The 16,635-nt window shown below is 33.5% G+C and overlaps 1 long non-coding RNA gene across 1 annotated transcript in view; it reads left to right on the top strand.

Moving 5' to 3' along the window:
* Nucleotides 1-720: 720 nt before the first annotated feature.
* The window catches only part of LOC123721186, a 28,385-nt gene continuing 12,470 nt past the window's right edge, over nt 721-16,635 (top strand). Inside the window, exons 1-2 of the long non-coding RNA XR_006756172.1 lie at nt 721-1,221; nt 10,320-10,349. This is a non-coding gene — a long non-coding RNA (uncharacterized LOC123721186). The remainder of the gene's footprint in view (nt 1,222-10,319; nt 10,350-16,635) is intronic.

The following is a 16,635-nucleotide window of genomic DNA, read 5'->3' on the forward strand; positions in this document are numbered from 1 at the left end:
TCAAAGACCTTTACATGACGCTGCTAAAGTCTTGATGAATGAGGTCTCAGATTATAATAAAAGCACTCAACTGACATCACAAGTGCTGATGTATTTCGAATATCGAATTATTTTGTTGCTGAGATAAATTTTAGATAAATCTAGAAATTATTTCATGATTAAATAATTAATTCTGTTAATTGTCATTGTATTCAGGTTATCATTATCAGAATGTATATATTCTATGAATGTATATATTGGTCCCTAGGAAGTACCTGTACATTTTTCCAGCAAGATTAATGAAAATACTTTTAGGTCATGAACAAAACGTTACGAATTTTAAAAAAAGCAAACGAAGCTGGCATATTTTCCGATAACAATGTTGCATTCCATTAAAGCTCGTTCGAAGGAGGAGAAAATTTCAAACTGCACAATAGAACCCCGTAACGTTGCATAATATGGCGCGTGTTCAGCCAAAGTATTCGTTATGGCATTTGCTACACCTAGCCAAGCGGGGCATATGTTCTTAGATATGACGCCGAACGTCAGGTGTTCATCCCGTGACCCACATATCAAAATCTATTTTAAAACGATTTGTTTAAGCTTCAAATGCGAACAACTGCGACGGGATGATTTAAGTCGTTTTAGAAACGAGCTCAGGTGATCCCTCCCTCTCTGAGCGAGTGCCGGCACAGTGGAGGATACTTGAAACTCTGGTGAGATGATCAGAGCGGCGATATTCGCGAGGCCGAGGGTCGCTTGCTGCATCCTTGTTGCTCTCGGGTGCGGTGCGGCGGAGCGGTGGTGCGGCGGCAGCGCGGCGCTAGGCGGGCGGGAGGCACCGAACCGGCGTCACTCACGTCGACTAGCTCTCCTCGATCGTGCGTCTGGACCTCTCCTCTCCGCGAACTACGATCACTCCGAACCTCAGCGGTACTAACTTGAGCGCGCGTCGCATCCGACGACGCCGCAATACTCTCAAATTACATCTTTTGTTTTTAATAAATTCCCAATTCCTGTACCCAATTATTATTTAAAAAAAAGATTCAGTTTCATTGATAATAATTGAATTTTTATTGTACTTTTGATTTAAATTACTATCGAGACTTGAAGTGTTGTTAACTAACATAAACTTTGGTGAAAAAACTTATTGGATTGTTGGCGAAGTGAAAACAGTGAAAAAGGAAAGCGGTCGGCTGCGGGCCGTTGGACGTTCTGATCTCATTTAGATCTGTCAAGGAGGTGAGTACTCGACGCGGCTGCTCTTCAATATCCGTTAATTATGCATCACTTGGATGTTTCATTGAAAACGACGATGAAAGCCGGCGTTAAATTAAATGCTGCAACTTTTCTACGACCGCAACGTATTCAGTTAGCGTAGTTTTATATTGCATTGCTCGTACTGTAAATTTATGTTTGATTTTAATATTATAAATGAAAAAGCAAACATAAGTGAATATCTGAGTATTTATTAAAATTGTTTAATTTTTCAATATTGGATTTAATTGTAAAAGAGAAGTTAAAAAGTAAATTGTGGTTTCATTTACCTTTTGCCGCAATTAATTTTTACTTTTTGCTTTTTTTTTTTTAGACGATTCCGTTAAGACGTTTAATACAATGTTTTTTTATTGTTTTCTATGTTGTTATGCTTTTATTCACATATTCTACGGATACGCGTCTAGCGATATTTTTTCTTATGATTATTTATATTTTGCGACAACTTATTGCCACGAAACTAAGAAGATGTTCATACTTTACGCAGATTTACTCGGGACATGACGTTGGACCGTATCATCAAAACCGCACAACACAGAGAGCATGTCACGTCTAAAGTTGACATAAAAACCCTTCAGTTGACAACAAATTACGACCCCAAATAGCGTACATACAACTGAAGGCCAAATTGGGTCACCGGAATAACATACTAGCTTTCTTTTACTTGCAACGGTTTATCTTTGAATTGAATAAAAATAGAACTCTATTGATTGAAATGTAACTAAATACAAGAAAAAAATCGCAGCTGTTTGATATAAAAGACAAAACATCTATACTAATTTTATAAAGCGAAAATATTTATATGTTTAAAATTATTAAAGTCAAAACCTACTGAAACAATTGAAACAATTCTTCCACCATTAGAATTCTACATTGACCCTAAGGAACATAGGCTATATTTAACATTTTTATAAAATACTAGCTGTGCCCGCGACTTCGTCCGCGTGAAATTCTGTCTTCGGATAGATTTTTTTTTAGGCTAATTATTTTACTTAACCGACGTGCTATGATTTGATGTATGGATGTAGAAGAACATAGAGAAAGGTGTGCCAGAACCGCGCCAAATGTCTGGTCCGGGGTCTCTGCCTACCCTTCTGGGTTACTGGCATGAATTTTGTTGTTGTTGTGGTATTTTACTTAAACTTATAAAAAATTACAACAAAACATATTCAACTTACAAAATATTCACATAAAATCGTATATTCCCATACAAACTTTCATCCCCTATTTCCTTTTGTAATATTGCATCCTTGAGGGTAAAACTTTTACAAACTTCAAATGTCAATTTATTTATATCAAATTAGCAGCCTTGAAAATAAGTTTCAACCTTCTACCTGTAAAAATGACGATAATTCCATACAAACTTTCACCCCCACTTTCAACCCCTTCAAACCCCTTTTTCGCGTTAAAATGTAGCCTATGTCCATCCTCAGGCTCTAGACTATCTGTGTACAAAATTTCATTTAAATCGCTTCAGTAGTTTTTGCGTGAAAGCGAGACAGACAGACAGAGTTACTTTCGCATTTATAATATTAGTAAGGATTTTGAAATAAATTTCCACTCATGTAAAGCCGGGATGGATCACTAGTTGTTAATAATAAAATTGCAATTTCATAAACTTAATCGCAAAATACGCAAATCGTTCTTCCTAAATCAACATTGTGCGGAGCTTATGCTTCGATGTATTTCACAAACGCCATTCAAAATTAACGCTTTCCCGCTGCCTCTTGGTGTATAAACATTTCAGTACTTACTGAAGTTATGTACTTGTTTCAGCAAATAGAAAAAATATGTCACAAAGTTTCTCCTTTTAGGGTCTTCATGGGTTAAATTATATTCGCTTGGGGACACAAAAATGGATACATATAACACTGCGGGGACCAGGCGAGTTATCGTCGCCGACCTAGATGCTAGTCATAACAAATATCCGCGTTTTCATTCATATTTCATGCACCATTACGAAATAGATTTTTTTATTTCGTGGACATACTTTATTTGAAATAATTTATAATAATCAGGGTAAATTAAAGATCTAAGGTAGAACATACTTATAAAACGAATTGATCTGTGTCCATCTAACTGTTAAAAGTTAAGCTACTAATTCTTTCGCCATAATAAAGATGAATTATTACAATCTACTTTACAATATTATTCAATTTTTTTAAAGATTTGCAGCTTTGTGCCAATTTAGGTAAGAAAGCGTGTTAGAAAAAAAGGAATCTATTTAAAGCCCGACCTTCTGCAATTATCAACTATTATGAAACTATCATAATGTTTTATTTATTCAGTTGAGTTCTGCTAAACACGATCGCAGTTATTAGACTTCACTAAAAAAATGTACAAAAACATGCAGACCGTACGCCGACAGTTTGGTCAAACAGTTATATAGCTGTACTTAGACTTGGACCTGTTCTGCACCTAATCTTGTTTTTGCTTACATTTGTGCAAAGTTTATTCTTTTAGATTTACAATATTAACTGTATCCCCAAAGCCACATGTCTACAAATGAGATAGCGAGAATGAGATAACTGGTGCGGTCAGTTATAGAGAAACGCGGTAGGTGCTGTGAATCGAAAGCCGCTATATGATAACATTACTTTACCTCGTAAGACACCCACTTCAAGTACAGTTACCAGAAAAAACAGAAGCAATATATATTTTAAATATCAATTTCTAAGATTTAAAATACAAAATTTATGTCCGTATTTGTGGATATAAAGGAAAGGCAGAATCAATTTCCCACATTAAACAAGATCTATTAAGAGAAATTTTGTTTAGAGTATTATTCGCCAGTAAAACACCAGTTTCAAATACAAAGAAACTATATAAATAGCCGGCTATTTGTGATTGGTTTCTTATCGCAAGAGTGGGCCTAGCACGAATACTTGTGACAATCGCCTTCGTATCGACATCGTCAATTATGTCAAAACTAGTATGTTTTTTTTTATTTACGTCTAATAGGGACGCCGCATAAATTTCAATACAAAGTTGATAGGATAGCGATGTTACAAATATTTATGCTACGTCCACAGGTACAACACCAATTGGGAACCGAACTTAAAACGTTCAAAATTAAAGGTACTATAGCACTACGCTACAGGGTCAACTCCAGTTCGAGTAGAAATCAAGTTTAAAAGCTATTTTTATTACTTTCACATCATAAAGCTTCAAATACGATGGATCTTATACGAATGGCTGAGTTTATTTCTCGATCGTAGAATATTAACGAAGTGTTCTATAAACAGATAGTTCCAAAGTTTATTCCTTCTACTTTCAAATAAATGTAAATTGAAATTATTTGTTAAAATTCTCTACAGCATTAATGTTTATAAAAATTGTCAGAGGATTATATTTACAAGGACATTCTTCTCTACTGACTTAAGTCGATCTTTTCATGCAAAATTGATTCGCGTCTACGTTTAACACATCTAAAAATAAGCCAAGATTACAGCAGGACCTCCTATGCCATTCCTATATTGTCTTATCTCTACTTTGGCTCCAATTTCAAAAACATTTAACAACATCAAGGAATTTCATTCTCTTCTTCTCTAAAAAGTTTGTGCATGTGATTCTTTAGAGTGTTTTTGTAAAAACCAAATAGACTTTACACCAGTATTAAATGAATAAATATGCTGTTCATATTATAAAGGCACTATTACATGTGAATTAGTTGCTATATTGCTTACGTAATGTCATATGTTTTTCCCTCGTTGGCCGCAAGTAACGGTAGAAGAGCTCAGATAAGGTGCGCGATAGTGTCAATAACCTAGCATATCCTAGTGGATTCTTTCTGGACTGGTTCTATCGATACGCGGCAGTTACCATAATCCGGCTTGATATTTGCCGCAAGGTATGCGAAGTCATGTGCAACTAATTTATACCTTTGTAGCTGTACCTTGTTGTTTATATTTATTTAAAATAGCAATATTACCTTTGGTTTTGTTATGTTGAAGTTATATTCATGTTTAGTTCTATTGCGATATTTTTATATGTTCCTAGTTGTCGACCGCGACTTCGTCCGCGCGGAATTAACAAAAAAAAAACAACCTAATTAGTTGCCTCCGTGTTCTTCCAGACTACATATGTTCTACATTTGTGTCAAATTTCATCGGGATCCATTGATCCGTTCTGCAGATATCTTCTAACGAACATCCATCCATCCATACATACATCCAAATATTCTCATTTATGATATTAGTAAGATTGCGTGAAACAGTAGTAAACAATAATTGATCCCTCTGTAAACTTTGGCATTTACATTTTACAAATATTATAAATGCGAATGTTTGAATGGATGGATGGATGGATGGATGGATGTTAAAAAGTATCTCCAGAACGGCTACATGGAACGGCTTAAATGGTATAGATGTAGAACATGGTCTGGAATCTAGAAGAGAACACATAGGCTACTTTTAAGATTTTTTTAATTCCGCGCGGAGTCTCGGGCGAAAAATATAAATAATATTGTAAAGGAATTATTTTTTAATTCTATCATTGTACCGCTTTATTAAGTGAGAACTAAAAGAAGTTGTTTGATAAATTAAACATTTCAAATGGCAATATATTATATTGCTATAAAATATTAAACATAAATCAATTTTGAAATTTCGCATAAACATGTGTCTAAGTGAAAATTAATCTATCTTTTCACGATAGTTTTGATGATGAGATTATAAATTTAAATGTTGCATTTATTAACAAAATACACATTAGAGTCGGCCCTTAGGCTGTGCTCCATTACAACTGGTCCCGAGGGTGAGCGTGAACAAACATTAAATAGAATTCACTCAGCTGGCAGATGGCATTCGCATCACTACACTTCTGCAAACAATATAAACAGTTTCATTTTATATAGATTTAACGTTTCTTTGACTCGTTAACCCTTTAACCGTCGCATTTTAGTTTGTGTTTTCCTTTCTTGGAATATTTGTTTTTGGTTTTTATATTTAGTTTATGGTTTATTAAGCGACTTGAATGTAAGTCAACTCATATTCACCATTGTAAAGTAAATGAGTTTCTAAGACTTAAGTAACTTAAAAGTTTGACCGGTTGTGAGCTTTAAGCTGTTGGAAATCTTATTCGATTGCCTTCTTATCTTGGCAAAGTTGAACAGTATTTCCTTTAAAGCGTTAAAGTACCAAATAAAAATTTGTAAAACGTAACAAGTCTTTAAAAGTTCTCTTCGCGCAATAAACACTTTTGAAAGATAGAATTCTTGTAGCGTTTGAATTGCGACGTGTAAAAATGTAAGTTAGCGAAGTTTATATTTTTTCGATATAATTCTGCGTGGATTGGAAGGTCTATACGTCGCTCGGTACAGTCGGCAGTCAATCTGGCTCGCGTGACTGAGCAGACCTCCCCGAACCAGCCCTAACTTCGTGCATCACTGCTAAGGCGTGATCGAATTTTCTCCAAAACTGATTCGACATTACTCTTAGAATACGAATTTTGTTGATAACGTCATTGTATTAAAGAAGAATTTTGTTTGTTAACTTTTTCTTTATTATATCTTTCTAATTTTTCTATCAAATCCTAAATCCTGTAAGGTGGACTAAGTTTTTAAGTATGATCTTGTTTCACTCGAAGTTTTCAGTATCAAACCAATGCGAAATTCTTACCGTTGAAGTATTGCATAAAGTGTAAAGATCGCCTTCTTGTCTTTGAGATTCAAACAAAGCTCCTTTTTCAAAATTTTCAATTCGAGGAATCCTCAAGAGGATGTTTACGAAGTAATAGGACCCCTCCTTTAACACGACTGAAATGTACGCTACGGAGATAATACGACGCTTTTACGAATCAAAGCTTTTCAATTTGATTTTTAAAACATCAAAGGTGCCTCAGAATACACATACCCTTAAGGATCTCGTTTGTTTGTTGTGTAATTTTATGTTTTAAAAGTATGACGACTTGACTAATTCTATCTGTATTCAAGCTTGTATGAATTACTAAAGAAAAATAAAAAATAAAATCTAATATATAAAATTCTTGTGTCACGGGGTTCGAACTTGAACTCCTCCGAAACGGCTTGACCGATTCTCATGAAATTTTGTGAGCATATTCAGTAAGTCTGAGAATCGGCCAACATCTATTTTTCATAACCCCCCCCCCCCCCCCATTTAGTTTTTTTTAACTGCGCGCGGACGGAGTCGCGGGCGACAGCTAGTATTTTATAGTTTTTACAGCACGGAGTTACTTGGATTTTTTTCATTTTTCATAGGTCACATTTATTGGTTCATAACTCGTTGGGAGGAGAGTCAAAACTTTCGTTACAAAAGTCACTTGATAAACGGTAAGTTAGTTTCAAGTTCTTGTAAAATCCACCACTAACTGAATATCATTTCAATGCAAAATCTGTTCGACTTGATACATGACAGGAAATAGCTGTAGTAAGCTCAAAATTCTGTGGCTAAAAATCGTTTTATTCGGATTATTAAATTCTTGGCGTCAGCACAAAAGAAGGCTTTCAAAGCGAGCGTTGGAGTGGCGCACGTCATGGATACACTGTCACAAATACAATGCTATTTTGTTGTTCACTATTGTAGTAAATAATATACTTGTGGCCTATTCGTAGTAAGTACTTTAGACTATACTGATCGCTGCTTTCTGTAGTTCTAACCAATAAATTTTGTTAATTTAGGATTCAGTGCTAACTACAGAATAAAGTATAATGCAGTACCTACACAGTGTTACTTACAAGCGATTCTTTTGTTTTATTTTATGTTTAAAAGCGTCAATTACTGGAAATAATCCCAACAACGAATCTCCAGAAAGACTTAATTGGCCAGATTGTTACTTAAGTTGTGCAGGTCACTTCGGCAGTTGAATCATCAGCATTAAACAGTTTAAACATTTCACATGTAACTTATCTTTTTTATTTGCAAATATTATTTTTTATCAACCTACCAAGTTTTTATTTCAAACCATCAACAGTCATTATTATCAACTTGTCTCCTTTATTGCTAAACAATCTATAAATTGATAGTTGAACTTATTATTGTAGTATTTCGCAACCAGTTTCCATTAGATTATCTCGACCGGAGTCCGCCATTGCACGTCACCGTCAGCGGGCTGTTTATAAACACTGCACTTAGTGTTCCAACGCTTTTTAGAACTATTTTCTCCGACGTTTTATTGCTGTTCGCACGTTTTAATCCATGTTGCTAAAGCTCCCGAAACAGATGTACTTTTAAGTAACACCATTAGTTTACACTAAAATTTCAGCATAAACATTTAACTTTGGGCTTTTTTTACAAGTTATTATATTCATAAATATAAATCTGACGTTCGGCAACGTCTAGAAATACTTATTCTTTTATTTATAATTATGCTATGAATTATTAAAAAAAAACATTATAAAAGTACCTACTTAGTACTTATATGTTATTATAAAGTATGTAATATACTAAACTTAACTATTTAATAATCGTAAATTCTTGTAGAACACTGTCTAAGGTGTAAGTAAAGCTTACGAAGTTCAGTCAAGTTTACGAAGCGTCGATGGATGCAGCAAGAATTTAAAGACGTCTTAATATTATGGAACCCGATGCCGTCGCGTCGTACGACATCGCCCCGCGTCGCCCTCTTCTCACCCCACTCCGGTTTCAAGTGAATTTTATTGTTTTCTAATGGCGCTACTTCCTTAAATAAATGTTGGAGTAACTTTCATCTTTATCTAGCTTACATTGTTCCCGCTCTAAACATTTTTAAAATGGACTATCATTTTAAAGCTTCGATCTTTAATCTTACCTAAGTGTATAAATATTGAAATATTTTTCTGCATTGAATAATCTCATGTAGTGAAGACTGATTGATATCTTTGGATAAATAAATGAACTGATGAAAATATTTCTGTTTGTTGAGTTTTCAACTTTCACTTTATCACAATCTTACCAATATTATAAATGCGAATGTTTAGATGGATGGATGGATATTTGTTTGAAAGTATCTCCGGAACGGCTCAACGGATCTTGATAACATTTGGCACAGATGTAGAACTTAGGCTATTTATTAAGTTTTTTTTTAATTCTGCGCTGACGTAGTCGCGGGCAAAAGCTAGTATTTGTATATTTATATTGATATAATGAGTCGAAACTGTCGAAATAGACATTAACGTATTAAAAAAGCTGATGAGCTATTATTTCTCAGCTACCAGAATGGCAGTACGCATTACCTTCAAACTGCTTGTAAGAAAACAGACAAGGCCCGCAATGAATTCGTAGTTTTACGAGTATACCTTTCTAGTAAACGTCTAGTGAGATTCTACTCGTAATTCGAAACACAAAAAAAATTACGGACGCGTAGTTTTTAAAAGTAACCAAAGATAATATTCAAAGTGTAACAACAATTAAATTAATCATGTTGAAAATTAAATGTAATGTCACAAGTCATTGCATTGTTCAAGCTAAGCTTACTTCTTATTTACCAAGTTCTTCTGACATTAATTGGATTGTGTGAACCCAGTTTGTGATCCTTTATGTCGTGTGGCAAGTTTTAGTTACGGAAAAGTTTTTTGTTGCATGAGTGTAAGGAATTGATTATTTAGAAGCTTTTATTTTTATTTCTTTTAATTATTAATCAGAAATAAATATTTGTTTATTTGAACTAACAAATATGCAATCATGAGCAATTAGTTTAGTTAAATAGAAGCATACAAATATTGTAATCTCTTTGAATACTGATGTGAAGTACATGTGTTTTTTTATCTGTTTTAAATCTTATTCGTGATATTAGATTAAGGAATCCTCTACATTTCCTGGTAAAAGAATTGACAAATATTTTGGTCTTAAAAACAAGAAGTAGGCTTTTTTATTACTCCGTCATCAAAGATTTTTTTTTTCAATTAAAACACATTAAACCGAGCAGATATCATCTTGATGTTAATTCGCTACTTTAGTATAAGTTTTTATACATTTATATCCATACATAGCAAGTTATCACGTAGTTGCGTACCCCGTCACTTGGCTCCCGCGAGCAAATAGTTAAACAGACTTAATGAAAATTAGTTGATAATTATTTTGGAACTTTCACAATGGTACATTAAAGGATATATGTGTATTTTGTTGCAGGACCCATTAACGCCTTCTTGCAGTAAATAGGTAAGTATTAAAATCGATTTAACATAACTTTTAATGTGAGCTGATGAAGATTAGAATAAAATAAATATGATATTATCAGGTTACACAGCATTGAGTAACGCCTGCTCGTCTGCCTCCCCTGCCTAGCGTCACAAGCGCGTCGCACACACGAAGCCTTTTTATAGGTCATCAACCTGCCACCACTAGCTATTCTCATCCTAGACACGCTGACTACTCGGGAAAATAATTATCATCTCGGAATAACACGTATTTGGGACAATTATTTTTATAACTTGGATATCCCATTAAATAAAGATAACTAGTTGTCGACTGCGACTCTGTCCTCGCGGAATTTAAAAATAACTTGATAAGTAGCCTATGTGTCCTTCCAGACTATGTTCTATATTTATTCAGAATTTCATCGAGATTCGTTTAGTTGTTCTGGAGTTACGTTCTAACAAACATCCACCTATTGATCCATCTATCCATCTAAACATTCACATTCATAATATCAGAAAGATAAAGAATAAAGACAAACATATAAAGATAGAGTAATTTTTAATATCATACTACGAGTTACGGTTAGTTTGTTGATTTGAATCGAATATTTTTACTCACTTTCTCTCCAATGGTTATCGATTGTAATACGGGGTTAGCCTGTATTCATCGCCAACTCAAAAATGCTGTCATTTGAATACTTAAACAAACGTACAAAAAAAAAATGTTTTTTTTTAGACGAAACGTGTAGTCACTTTTATTCAAAACAAAGCTAAAATTATACAGTGTAGAGTTAAAAATAAAAAGAGTGAAAGTTCGCCACTCTAGATAATTACTCGTCCGAGTCTTTTTTATTTTTATTTTATTATTAACACCAAACTTTGAGCTCTGTTATTTTTTTAATCTCGTATTCGTGTCCAATTTTACTACAACTATCTTAGTCAGTGAAATTGTGAGCTCATGTAACACGGCCTTTGATATTTAAAAATTATAAAGGTAAAGCAGCGCCTCAAGTATTTATTGTAATGAGACGTTTAGAGTATCTTTATAAATAACTAGCTTTTACCCACGACTCCGTCCGCGCGGAATAAAAAATAGAAAACGGGGTAAAAATTATCCTATGTCCTTTTCCTGGTTCTAAGCTACCTGCCCACCAATTTTCAGTCCAATCGATTCAGCCGTTCTTGAGTTATAAATAGTGTAACTAACACGACTTTCTTTTATATATATAAGATTTGTAATTACGCGCGAGATGTGAAAGGTAGACTTTGTAGTTATCTGTACTTTAATTCCTATAAATTAAAATTTATTTTTATTATAAGACTGCTGGCTGATTACAAATTGAATATATTATACGAAAGGACTACGTTAAATTTGATCCCTATTATGTTTAGGGTATTTTGACGGTAAATGCTTATATGCTATATATTATATTAGCCAAATATATTTACTATCTCAGCTAAGTTAAAAATATGGTTACTTGTTGGAAACATTTAAATACAAGTTTATATAGTTGTACAATTAAATATCGCTTTATCTTAATTTAGCAATCCGCTTTAGCTTTGGTGTACACGAGGCATCTGCTAACAACATTTGCAATATTAATTATGCGAACTCCCGTCGGTTTGATGTTCCGGGTTAATAACACACAATTCGGCATGACATCGGATTAAACAATAAACCGTACATAACTATTTAATGAGGCCTGTACGCCGGCCGGTAATAACCAGTAAAAATGATGGGGACTCTTTCATTAGGTTTTAGTGTTCATACGTGATATCTGTTTTATTACCGACATTAAAATTATCATAATCCGAAAATGGAAGCCCCGAATCAGTAATCAAAAAGTGTTATTGTACTTTTGTAATTTCATGACATATGTAATGTGTGTATGGATTTTATTCCTTTGTTAAATCTTTACTTTGTCATTTTGTTTTCCAAATTGTTTGATAATTAAAATGGATTTTATTTATTTGAATTATTGTGGTCCATTTAACGCATCAATAAACTAATTTCGTGTATCTCAGAAACGAACGAAATATTCAAGTGGCTTCTTCCAATTAAAATTGTCGACAATGTTTTTAGATCAACTGAAATAGTTTTTTTTTTTGTTTTTTTGTTATTTATGATTATTTACAAGAACGTACAATGTAGCGACTACTCGTAGTTCTATTGTTTTACATGTGACCTAGAAGTTGTCTTTGTTATCGGCGGAATAAAGCTTCTATAAAAATTAAAATAATACATTTTCAATTATCATTTTGAAAATTAACATTTTAAAAAGATTTTTCGTGACAATATTCACAATTAATAATGTTTATAAGTATACTATCATGCTATAAAATTGCTAATTTTTTCTTTCCGGTCATCTGTAAAAAAATAGACAAATACGAATGAATTTTACAATGTTAAGCTGGTATTTACAAAGTCGAGAGCAGCATCATTAACATAAAACATCAATTAAAGTTAGTAAAATGAAGTGTATTTAGCAGTTTGTCAGACATGTTACAGATAATGTGTGGAATGTGATAAATTAGGAGTTGAAACAATACATAATAGTGTGTTTACTTCGTGTGTGGACTCGTTAATCAATAGAGTATGATTAATGAAAGCCGGCGCACGATCGTTTGATGGATTAGCCTCCATATGGCTCAGCATAATTTTCCGATGGCACCTGCGTTCTTGCTCGTTACGTAGTTAGCTGCACTAAACTTTTCCATATGTTCTCATCGATCGATATAAATCTCCACTAATTGATAACAACATCAAACTTTGTGGTTGATGATTTATTGTTATCCTTGTACTTAATATACAAAGATTTGCTCCTACGATACGTAAGTTATGAAGGAAACTTCTCGAATCGAATCAAAGTATTATGATAAGAGCAAAGGTTAAGTGGATTAAATTAACCTTCGTCTTAAGATTTAAGCGCCGTCGATTGATTATTTCTTTAGATAATTTACGGAGATCTATGTTACACAAATAATTAATTAAAACAGCTCTCGATATTTCCAAAATATACAAAATTTAATCGCTCATTAAGCTTTATTTTCTATCGATATATCTTTATATTCTTCATAGAATTACACAATAGAACAACACACATGTTGCCTTGCTTTGAAAATCCATTAACAAGGAACACATTATTTCCTTTATACAGTCGAAGATTTGGTTGTGTCGGTTGCCCCGAGCGGTTACGATACTGGAGATTGGCGGCTTAAATCCCTATAAATCTACCTATACAAATATGTATGCTTCTCTATACTAAAAATATCATGTCAAAATGTTGTCAAGAGCTTGAGTAAATTTACTAAGTTTTTGTTATTTTTCATTTCATGTTCTTAAAATAAATAATTACAGATTTTTGTATTCAACCAGTAAAACTTTCAAATTAATTAACTAGTTCGTAATACAGATACATAGTTTATATGTATATAAAAAGTTAATAAAATCTTTCACAACCTAATAAGTACATTTTCATATTCATATTTGTTATAATTACCCATATCGCTGTAATCGAAACAACTCTATCGTCCAATTTTTCGCTTTCAATATGACTTGGTTTATGCTAATTACATTCATTCATGAAAAGAAAGTATGATATTGAATGGATCAAACGACAATAGAACAAATTCCCGATGCGAAGGCACTCTGTAACTAAAAGGGTGACGTTGTAACGAAGTCATTTTGTATTTTGCAACGTTAACAACAATGTAATATTTTCTATCCATCGATAAATTATAAAGGTAACTCGAACATCATCTAAAAATAATATTTTCGCTCGGAAATTTGAAATACGCTCTCTACAATGAAGCTCAACTTTAAATTTACCTTTAAAATTTTGTATTATGTACACAGGGGCTTGTATCATATTTATAAAGTGGTAATAAGGTATATCTAATTTCAAAGTGGAGCGGTGTGAAATAAACCACGCATTATTTTTCAATTCCCGTTAGCGTATCGTGTAAACAGAGTATATTTGCGCGTATGCGGACCTTAGGTGATTTACATCTGGATCGAATAAACAAAGAGAAAGTAAATAATTAAAATGTATTGTTTACATATAGTATTTTTTCTGTTAAAAGGTGGCAATAAATTTTCCGGTAGTTACCACTCACGTACAGTCGGTGCTACAGTTGTAAACCAATGTCTGGGTCGCAATATTATAACGTACCTGGGTTGAAACAACGTAATAGTTACGATACAATATAAAAGTTAAGATATTTCATATTGTTATGTCTATCTTTCGTGGTACAATTGTAAATTGTGGACCGTTTTATAATTAACAGTGGAAAATGACATAGTCCAGAAATAGCGCTTTTGTGCCGTCATACAAATAGCCGTGTCGCTCAGCAGATATGTCTTTTTCCTTTATTGTTAAAACTACTGAGGACAAGCGTGCACACTCCACGGGCATAATTGGAATGAACCATCCGTACTGTCCGCGCCAGTAGAAACAAAGACAGCACTACAAACGCAAGCTTCCCAGTCAAAGCACTACTGTAGCTTCGTTACTGCTTTCTGAATATGTTTTCCTTGTCCCTCGTTCCTATGAATGTTGCCATTATAATAATTTTCATTTTGTTGTCTTTAATAAAGTTTTAATGCTATGTATGTCATACTTCCTTTTATATAATCAAAAAATTTTTTTTTAATGTGACTTCCTAAATATTATCCAATTGTGTAACACCTTTATGAATTTATCACTTCTTAAAAATACAAGGAACTTATTTCTATGGATGAAATTTCTTATTTACATTATAGAGCTCAACAAACCATCTTAAATTAAGCATTCGGATACTACTTTACGCATCTGCATTCTTTATGGAGTGGACAGGTGCCAAACGTAGGTTCGAAAGCCGTAATAGCGCGTGCGTTGAAACGGCTTGTTTAATTTTGCAAATGTTATTATTTGGGGTGCGCAGTCCGCGTAGGAACGACGCGACACGAGTGTTGACCAGCAAACAAGCCATAAAGGCGACTAATTAACTGACCAACACTGCCGCCTCCGCAATTAACAGCTAATCCGTTTTCATAGGCGTCTGCCGTCCACTCGCGCCCCAATAGACATGGACTAACGCTCCATAGATCATTTCAGACCCCATAATTATAGTCTAATGTACCGATTAATGTTCTGTTTTGAATTAAGCAATCGTATTTCATGTATAATTTACCGAATGTTTATCAACTTTAATATACTTTGGTTAGAAAAATGTTTAGTCTATTTCAATTTTTTTTTTTTGATTTTGATTTAGGCTGCAGATAAGTCTATTCCCACTTATTTTCCATTGGTGTATTAAGTGTAAACTAGCGATGGAATAATATTACTCTGCCTGTCAAGACTTTAATGAGACGCTACTCAAAATATTAATACTAAAAGAAATTAATAGAAGGAGATTTGACCTTATCTATTACAACTTTTGGGGATATTTATAATATAATCTTACTGATATTATAAATGCGAATATTTAGATGGATGGATGGATGGACGTTTGTTTGAAGGTATTTGCAGAACGGCTAGATCAAGATCAAGACCCATTGATTTTGATTTAAATTGGCACAAATGTAAAACATACAAGAAAAGAAAGCTACTTATTATGTTTTTTTTTTAATTGAGCGCGGTCGGAGTCTAGGGCAACAGCTATAGAGATTATAAAGGAAAAATATACATGAGACGTAGTGCTCAAGTATGGTATGTTTCACATCGAAGCCAGCTCAACTGCGGACAAAGTTTTTGTTTCCAGGTATCCAATCCTGCAAGTTAGAGCCCGACTTATTCAATAAAACGACTATGTCTTCTTCGGTTTGTCTGCATATAGTTTTCTTTGCCTCAAAACTTTTGATTAGTTTCTGTACCAATCCCGCTCTTACTGGTTTCCATTTTGAACGATTCGAATATTGAACGACGGTAATTAGACACAAAAGATCCGCTTCAAAATCCGAAAGGTTCCATTCATTCGAATTGTATATTCGGCTAAATTAAAATTGTTTCAACGATTGCCTGCGTTTGAGTTTTGTGTACGCGCTGTCTGGAAATCTCTCAGGTGTTTATGAATTCCATTTCATTTCAAAGCGGCAGAGTAATTGCGTAATCCGTGAAAGAGCTTCAAATTTTAAAGACCTTCATAATTCTGTTGCGGTGTAAATAGAGTTTACCTTTTATGTAACTAATTTGAATTCATAGTAATACCAGCGTTACCTTTAGGTGCTACATTTGTATTTATATGAACTCAACGGTTTAAGTTTGTTAATTATGTTATTAATGTTAACATCAATGGAAATAATAGTATGATTTGATGAAACATTTAAA

Source organism: Papilio machaon, chromosome 8 (genome assembly GCF_912999745.1).
Source record: "Papilio machaon chromosome 8, ilPapMach1.1, whole genome shotgun sequence".
NCBI classification, from domain to species: Eukaryota; Metazoa; Arthropoda; class Insecta; order Lepidoptera; family Papilionidae; genus Papilio; species Papilio machaon.